The sequence below is a fragment of the Taudactylus pleione genome, unplaced genomic scaffold (assembly GCF_031769625.1).
Source record: "Taudactylus pleione unplaced genomic scaffold, aTauple2 ptg000095l, whole genome shotgun sequence".
Lineage (NCBI taxonomy): Eukaryota > Metazoa > Chordata > Amphibia > Anura > Myobatrachidae > Taudactylus > Taudactylus pleione.
In genome coordinates this window covers 33,509,142-33,517,633 of record NW_028284497.1, presented here as the reverse complement: position 1 = coordinate 33,517,633, position 8,492 = coordinate 33,509,142, and positions in this window count along the sequence as shown.

Genomic DNA, 8,492 nt, shown 5'->3' with positions numbered 1-8,492 from the left:
GTGTTGTGATATAATTATAGGTTAGCTTAGAAGTGAGAATCTAGTAACAATAAAGGCTGGAAAAAAAATCACACATATATTAAAACACATAACTTTTAATAAATTAGTATAAAACAATACACTTTAATTTAAATTTAAATAAAGACACACAGGCACTTCCGTCCTTGCAAATATGCACTGCATTTTATACACACACACACGCACACACACACAGACACAGACACACACACACACACACACACACACATGTTGTACAAATTTGCACAATTGGTAGGGGTAATGAAAAAAAAAAAAACTTGTCCTAATCTTTTCAGTTAATCTTTTAATTTTAATACATTAGTAAACTAGCCAGATCAAAGGTACAATTAGCATAAATTAATAAGGTTAAGAAAATTTACATAAATTACAACATGAACATCGAATGGTGTGCAAAGGCTAGATCCTTAAGCTGCATACCCATGGTATGACCTCTACCACCATCGACTTGAAAGATATCTTTCAGTGAAGTCATCCTGCCAGATCTCTGAACAGGCAAAGTTGACAATATTGTGCAAGTTGGCCTGCATGTACGGATGATCATAGATATCGTTATCGTTCATGTGGGAACGCGCATCGTTGGTCATTCACTGCATAAAAATTAAAGATATGAACGACATATCATTGAACGATATCGTTATCATTCATAGATATCATACCGTGTGTACACATCTTTATCTACACAGGAATCATGAACAAATGTGATTTACCAGGGTTTCGATCGCTATTCTATTGTGATTGCAATTGCAACTGCATGTGCAATCATAAGCACTGCGTATTGTGGCTGTGTTTAAACCACCGTCGCAGTTCTGCTAATGATCGCACTTTAGTGCATACGCAATTGCAATAGCGATCCGTACTGAGGGCCTGATTCAGAGATAAAAGCAACTGCAATTTGCGTGCAGATCGAGCGATTATTTGCCATTGCACATGTGTATGCATCGCAAGGCCGCAGTGTGTCTGCTGTGCGTTCACGCAGACCACGGAGGCCCATTGCAGACTGATTGACAGGAAGTGACCGTTTGGGGGTGGAGACAGGGGGTGGTTAACGAAAAACAGGCGTGCCTGGCCGCTTGAGCGCCGTTACGTGGGCGTGCAAAAATTAGCCGTTACAATTTCATATGCAGCCCTGCATGGCAGAAGAGCTCCCTGGCCTGCGTCAGGTCAGATCTTCCACAAGGATAAAATGGCCGCGGATGTATTTCGATGGTACCGATGTTTAAGTAGGTATGCGTAGTTGTACGCAGGTGAGAAGGCAGTAGTGGGCGTCTTTATGCTCGGTGATCTTTGCTAACATTAGCATATTTTTGCAACTGCGTTGCGTACGGAGACGCAGTTGCAGTCGCATTAGCGTACATCTCTGAATCAGGCCCTGAATCAGGACCACAGTTTCCATAGTTCTTCCCAGATTCTTTCATGCAATAAGAAATGTACCCAAAAATGTAGCATACTAAATATTTGTACGTTTCTAAAGGAATAATGAAGTTATAGCACCCAATAACTTTATTTCTTTATTTTCATTTATTCTCTCACTGGTTGTATTTTGAGTCTGTATACTTGTCTAAGTAACGTTTGTGCACAGGTCTTCCACAGAGGGAGTAATTGGAGGTTTCCACATGATTATTGGCGATGTCACTTTTTTATGGTTAGAAGCCACTTAACACTCTGAACAAGATTAACACATATTTGCAGATAAGCACTGTACAGATACATATTGTAGTCTCCTCTTGACATTCACAATGATGATAGATCACTTGTGGTAATGAACTGTCATTACTAAAATGTAGGAGACTTTGATTCTGAGCATGCCTCATTAGAAGCAGTACCCAGCAGAATAATATATATTATCAATCAGATGTTTAGGAACCATTTGACAAGCCTGGTGCAAGCATCACACTTGGAACCATTTGCACGGATGACAACTTGGTTGCATCTTTTACCAGAAATTGTAGTCTGACAGAACAGAGATAATTACCCAGCAGTCAGTACCAGTCAATAGCTCAATAATTTGTTGTAAGGGTGTACCAGTAATAATAGTATATAGTGTAGTATTTACTACAGGGCATACGTTTTAGAACACACCCGTTTTCTAGTTTTTATTGAAATTCAAGTCCAGTGAATAACCTGAAATGGTACAAAGGAAAGTGGTAAACTGTTAGAGGTTTAAAAAAAGTTAGGTTGGCAAAAAGTGAAAAATAATGTAAATTATATAAAAGGCCTTTTTCAGGGAACAAGTAATGGGTTAAAATCTTACAGCTCTTCTGCAGCAATGAAAAAGAGGCCATAAAAACCTGGGCCATAAACTACAGAAGACTGGAAGAAAGTCTTGTGAACGGATGAATCAACATTTTCAATCTTTGACTAACCATCCAGGTCAGTTTGGTCCGTGGCACTACACAGTAAACAAATACACCGCTGCGGTGCCAGGTAGTACATTCACTGACAATGAGTGTAATACAAAGTGGTGGTGTGTTTGTTTTAGCAGCCAGTAAGACAGATTCTTTTTTGCTGCTGCACCGAGGGCTGGTGCCAGGCTGGAGCTCACTCATGAGCTCTGCCTTCCAGCTCACGAAGCGAGTGAAGGGAGAGACGTCATGACATCTCTCCCATAGTGCCGAGTGGGAGGAGCGGACGGTGGCGGCCGCAGGAGCGGGCATTCAGGTAAGTATATTTTGTGTTCTGTGTATTTTATGTGTAAGGGGCACTACAACTGGGGACACTACTACTGGGGGCACTGTATAAGGGACATTATTGGGGTCACTGCATAAGGGGCACTACTGGGGGAACTGTATAAGGGGCACTATTGGGGCACTGCATTAGGGGCACTATTGGGGCACTGCATAAGGGGCACTTCTGAGTGCACTGTATAAGAGGCACTACTGGGGGAACTGTAAAAGGGGCACTTCTGGGTGTACTGTTTAAGGGGCACTACTGAGTGCACTACTGGGGGAACTGTATAAGGGGCACTACTGGGGGCACTACATAAGCAGCACTGCTACTGGGGGCACTGCACAAGGGGCAGTACTATTTAGGGGCACTGTATAAAGGGCACTACTACAGAGGCATTGCATAAGGGGCACTATTACTGGGGGCATTCCATAAGGGGCACTACTACTGGGGGCACTGCATAAGGGGCATTACTACAGGGGCCATTACATAAGGGGCACTGGTACTGGGGGCATTGCATAAGGGGCACTACTACTGAGGGCAATAAGGTGCATATGGAATGGAAAGGAATGTTCCCAGAGTGACGAGAAATGGTGGCGTGTCATGTTAACACACTCCCAATTTTAAGTGTCCACTCCCCTTGTAGCACCGAAGACATGGCCACATGCGACAAGGAGCGCACACAGTTGGGGGGTCGCCATTTTTCATCCTGCCCTGAGTGCAGAAGACCCTCCTAGTTACGCCGCTGCCCACCCAGTCACTTTTTCTTAAGGTTATTAGGACAATGACCTAAATATACAAGTATACCGGTCTTTTCCACATAGTCTGCCTAAATATGGCTTTATCAGTAGCCATTCAGTAGGAGATCATGATTTATGATGTGTGAATAGAGTAAAAATTAAGTGCGCCTGAACAATGCAACCAAGTAATAAAACTAGTTTTTTTTAGTATTCTGAAATGCAGGTGGAAATATATGGGCGATTTTAGATTTCCATCCTGCTCGAGTAGCAGTACTTCCATAATCCAGCAAAAGCAGCAATCCGTTGGTATTTTGCTGTTAATCACATTCAGGCTTGCACTGGGCCACCGGGGATTCTGTGAAATACCCAGTGTGCCCCAGTGATTTGTAGCCATGCCCCTATAGCGGGAGGGCAGGGCCTATGGAGCCATTCACTATGGCAGTCTGCAGTGCAGCTGCTTGTCGGGCAGTCATCAAGGCTGTGATTGATCTGGCCGGCAGCTACACACAGAGGACAGGGCCACAGTGCAGTTAGCAGTGCACTACTGGGTAATAAATCCCAGGAGTCTCTGCAGAGGAGTCAGAATAGCATGTGCTGAGCTCTGATTGGAGTAGCCCATTACACATACTACTCTGGACCATGAAGATCAGCAGCACTAGCAGAAACATAGTAGTGAGTCATCATTGAGGCTGCCTTTGACTGCTGCTCTGGCTTCAGGTGAGTACACTGTGGATATAATGTGTGGGCACTGGGTTCTACAGTGTGGCATAATGTGTGGCCACTACTGTGTTGTATGATGTGAGTGGGCACTAAATTGTGGTATAATGTGGGGGCACTACAGTGTGACATGATATGGGGGCACTATAGTGTGACATAATGTGTGTGGGCAATACAGTGGCATAATGTGTGGGCTCTGCTATGTAGTATATTGTGTGGGCACTACAGTGGCATAATGTATGGGTTCTACAGTGGCATAATGTGTGGGCTCTACAGTGTGGTATAATGTGTGAACACTACAGTGTGGCATAATGTATGGGCACTACAGTGGCATAATGTGCAGGCACTGCAGTGTGGTTCAATGTGTGGGCACTACTGTGTGGCATAATGTGTGGGCACTACAGTGTGGCATAATGTATGGACAATACAGTGGCATAATGTGTAGGCACTACAGTGGTATAATGTGGGGGCACTACAGTGTGGCATAATGTGTGTGGGTACTACAGTGGCATAATGTATGGGAACTACATTAGGATATAATGTGGGAGGCACTACACTGTGGTATAATGTTCATACTTGTGTAGTGGTCTTACCCACAACTGACCAGCATTGCAGGGGTTTTTAAGTTGCTCACAACTACCTCCTTGACCCCTCCATACCACTACCTATTTGCACTACTCCCCTGGCCCCTCTGCCTCCATGACCCCACCATGACTACCACAACCTCCCATGCCCACATATCTGACTGCCATGCATAGGAGTATTATATATACTGTGTATATATATATATATATATATATATATATATATTTCTACTACATGCTGCTTCTTTCCTGTCTATGCCTGTTTGTCTGCCCCTCCCTTTTAGAGTTTAAGCTCTCACAAGCAGGGCCCCCATCCCTGATGTGCTTTTTCTTACCTATACTTTCTTCTACTCATTACTCCCCACAATGGAACCTAACACTTGATTGGTAACATTTAATTTATCAAAACACATACTTACCCAGCCGGAAATCTACCTCTTAAGCAAAGAACTCTCCTTGGCACCCTCGAACAACATGAATAAATTTCAAAGATTCATTGACCTCAATAAATGTGTGAGGAATCTCACTCTAAAACGATACTTTTTAAGGAAACATGATGCAGTCATTAGAAATTTTAATGAAAATTACTCTAAATCTGGGCTAAAAGGGAAGTCAAAGTATTACCCATTGGAATCAAAAGGGGACCACTTGAACATCTTTTATGGACTGGTAAAAAAGGATTTCTGCAAAGAAATAACACAACCTGCAGTTAGACACAACTTGAAAAACAAGGAAAAAGAGGTATTGAGGAACCTACAGAAAAACAAGGACATTGTCATAAAACAAGCTGTCAAAGGGGGGTGATTGGTCATCATGGACAGATCCTACTATATAAATTAATCTCACAGACTTTTAGGAGATGAGAATCCATACATATTATTGGATAACGATCCTCTAGAAAGTTATCTGGATGAACTAAGAACAATCCTTGTGTACGAATTACACAAGGGAATTTTAACTAAGGAAGGATTCCAGTATCTCCTACTAACCAATCCCACTACCCCCACCTTCTACTTTCTCCCGAAAGTTCATAAGTCTATGGTAAATCCACCCGGGAGACCTATCATCACGGGAATTGACTCTCTGACTTCACATTTTGTCCGAATATGTAGACATATTTCTACACAAATACTGTATGTCATTGAGCTACAATCATACCTAAAAAAGACACAATTAATGTACTACAGATTATAGGAAACATTGAATGGAAAGAAATTTATATGTGGGTAACAATCGATGTACAGTCTCTGTACACATGCATCAAACATAATTAAGGGATCAGTGCATGCAGGGAATTTCTGGATATGGACTTGTCTATTAGCACTTTACACAGAGAGTTTTTATGTGACATAATGGCCTTCATAATGGCCTTCATTTTAAATCATAATTATTTTATGATTTTAAATAAATTTTATAGACACATCTGTGGCATGGCAATGGGGACGATTTTTGCACCCAGTTTGGCCAATCTTTTTATGGGGTGATGGGAGAAAAATTACATTTACGAGAACAACCCCTTTAGAGAGAACATAATACTATATAAGCGGTATATAGATGATATCTTGATAATATGGGAATGATCGGACAATCTTTTAAAATTGTTTTTAGAGCACATTACGACAAATAATATGAATTTAAAATTCACATCCAACACTAATAAAGTCTCCATTGAGTTCTTGGACTTGATCCTAATTGTCGACGACAGCAACATGTTTACAAAGAACTTCATAAAAGAAGTGGATACGAACAACTACCTCCACTACAAGAGTGGCCACTTGAAGAAGTGGAAGGAGAACATACATTATTCGCAATTCCACAGAATAAAGAGAAACTGCAGCAAGACTGATACATGCAAAGAACAAATACAGCTGTATACCAACAGATTTTTAGAGAAAGAATATCCAGTCACAGTCCTTTCTGAAGCTGCTAATAGAATTGAAACATTGGAGAGATGACAACTACTTGAATGCAAAAAAGGTAGTCATAAAGAGAAAGCCATAGCTCCATTCAGTACTACAAACAATGCTCATGAAAAAATTATTAAAATTGCTTTTAACAGACATTGGAAGATTTTACTAATGGGCTCTGTCCTTTAAGAGGTCCTCCCACCAAAACCACCTATTGTCTTTTCTGAAAAGCCATGAGTCTAAAGGACACCCTGGCCCCTAGTATTTTGCAAAATATTGACACCTCAAAAGATAACGCCTTTCATAACTGTCCGGGTAGCTACAAGTGTGGCAAATGTAATGTGTGCAAGCTTGTACATCGTCAAAGAAGAACATTCGCCAACTCCAAGAATGACAAAGAATACAAAATTAAACATCACCTGAATTGTAATTCCACCTCTGTGATTTACTTACTGGAATGTACCTGTGGAACAAAATATGTGGGCAAGACAAAACTTAGATTTCAGGAACATGTCCAGAACATCAAAAATAAAGTTGAAGGACACCTGGTTTCGAGACATTTTACATGCGATTAGGAGAAAGAGGAGGAGATCTAGCTAATAAGTTATCTAAACTTGAAATGTATTGGATATTCAGACTGGATACTATGACTCCTCATGGATTCAGCAATAGCTATGAGATAGCTCCTTTTTTATAGAATATGGCGGTAGACCTATCCATGTTATTGTTGTATGCATCTGTGTTTTTTCTACAGTCATACCCCGGTGTCAGTGCCCAATCACGGCCATTCTTGGAAGCTTAACATCGGTCGGGCTTGGTTAGTACCCAGATGTTGGACAACTTAAGAAGACTAGGTACTGTAGACCTATACTAGATGCATTTACACTTATATGGAGTGATTGGTCCCTAAGGAAGCCCATTTGAATTCCACATTGTATTTGAAGGATGACAATGTCAAGAGAGTACTTCTCATCATCTTGAAACAAACAGACTCTGTCCTCTTTGAACATCTGGTTTATCAAAATTTATGACCCCCTCTTCTACATTTTTTGCGTACATTTTTTTAATTTTTTGCATATATTCTTTGAAGCTTCTCCTTTGTTTTATGTATTTTGTAGTGTATAACTCATTTACACATACTGTAGTTGCTATACTCATATATTTGTACATTGATGGTATTGTGATTTATATATGATTTGTCATTAGCAACCTGATATGGGTTTTCTCCTCTTCATTTACTTCATCATATCACAATGTTGCACACAATTTATTTGTATTTAAATTTAAGCCTAAATGGTGAATTGGTGCTTACCTGTACATGATATTTCTACCTGCACCATGGAGGATTTTAGACTCATGGTATTAATATGTGATCTGCATATTCAATTATCTTTCATATACTAATAATGGCTTCTCATTATATCACTTAGTGAATGCTCCCAAAAGAAATATGCTGTGATATGCCTATTTTTTCCAACCTATGATGTGCCTATGATGGTAGAGAGTCGCATTCAGAATGCAATATCAGCCATATCCTGGAGACAAAGACGCCTAATAAATAGCCTGATGAGGGTACAAAGATAACCGCAACTTACTAACAGAGACAACCACGATCCAATGATGGGAGTACCAAGATGGCTGAGGTACTAAAGATGACACAGGCGGAAGTGACGTCACTGACACGTACTGTATTGGCATAGGTGCTGAGCCGTGTACTACAGGCAGGTTGGCTGAGACACTGGAGGACACATGAGTGGAAGTGACATGCCCAGTGAAGGAGGATATGATGCAGTGTGCCTGGATGCACGGGTGGAAGTACTATGTCGTGAGCCACAACTAAG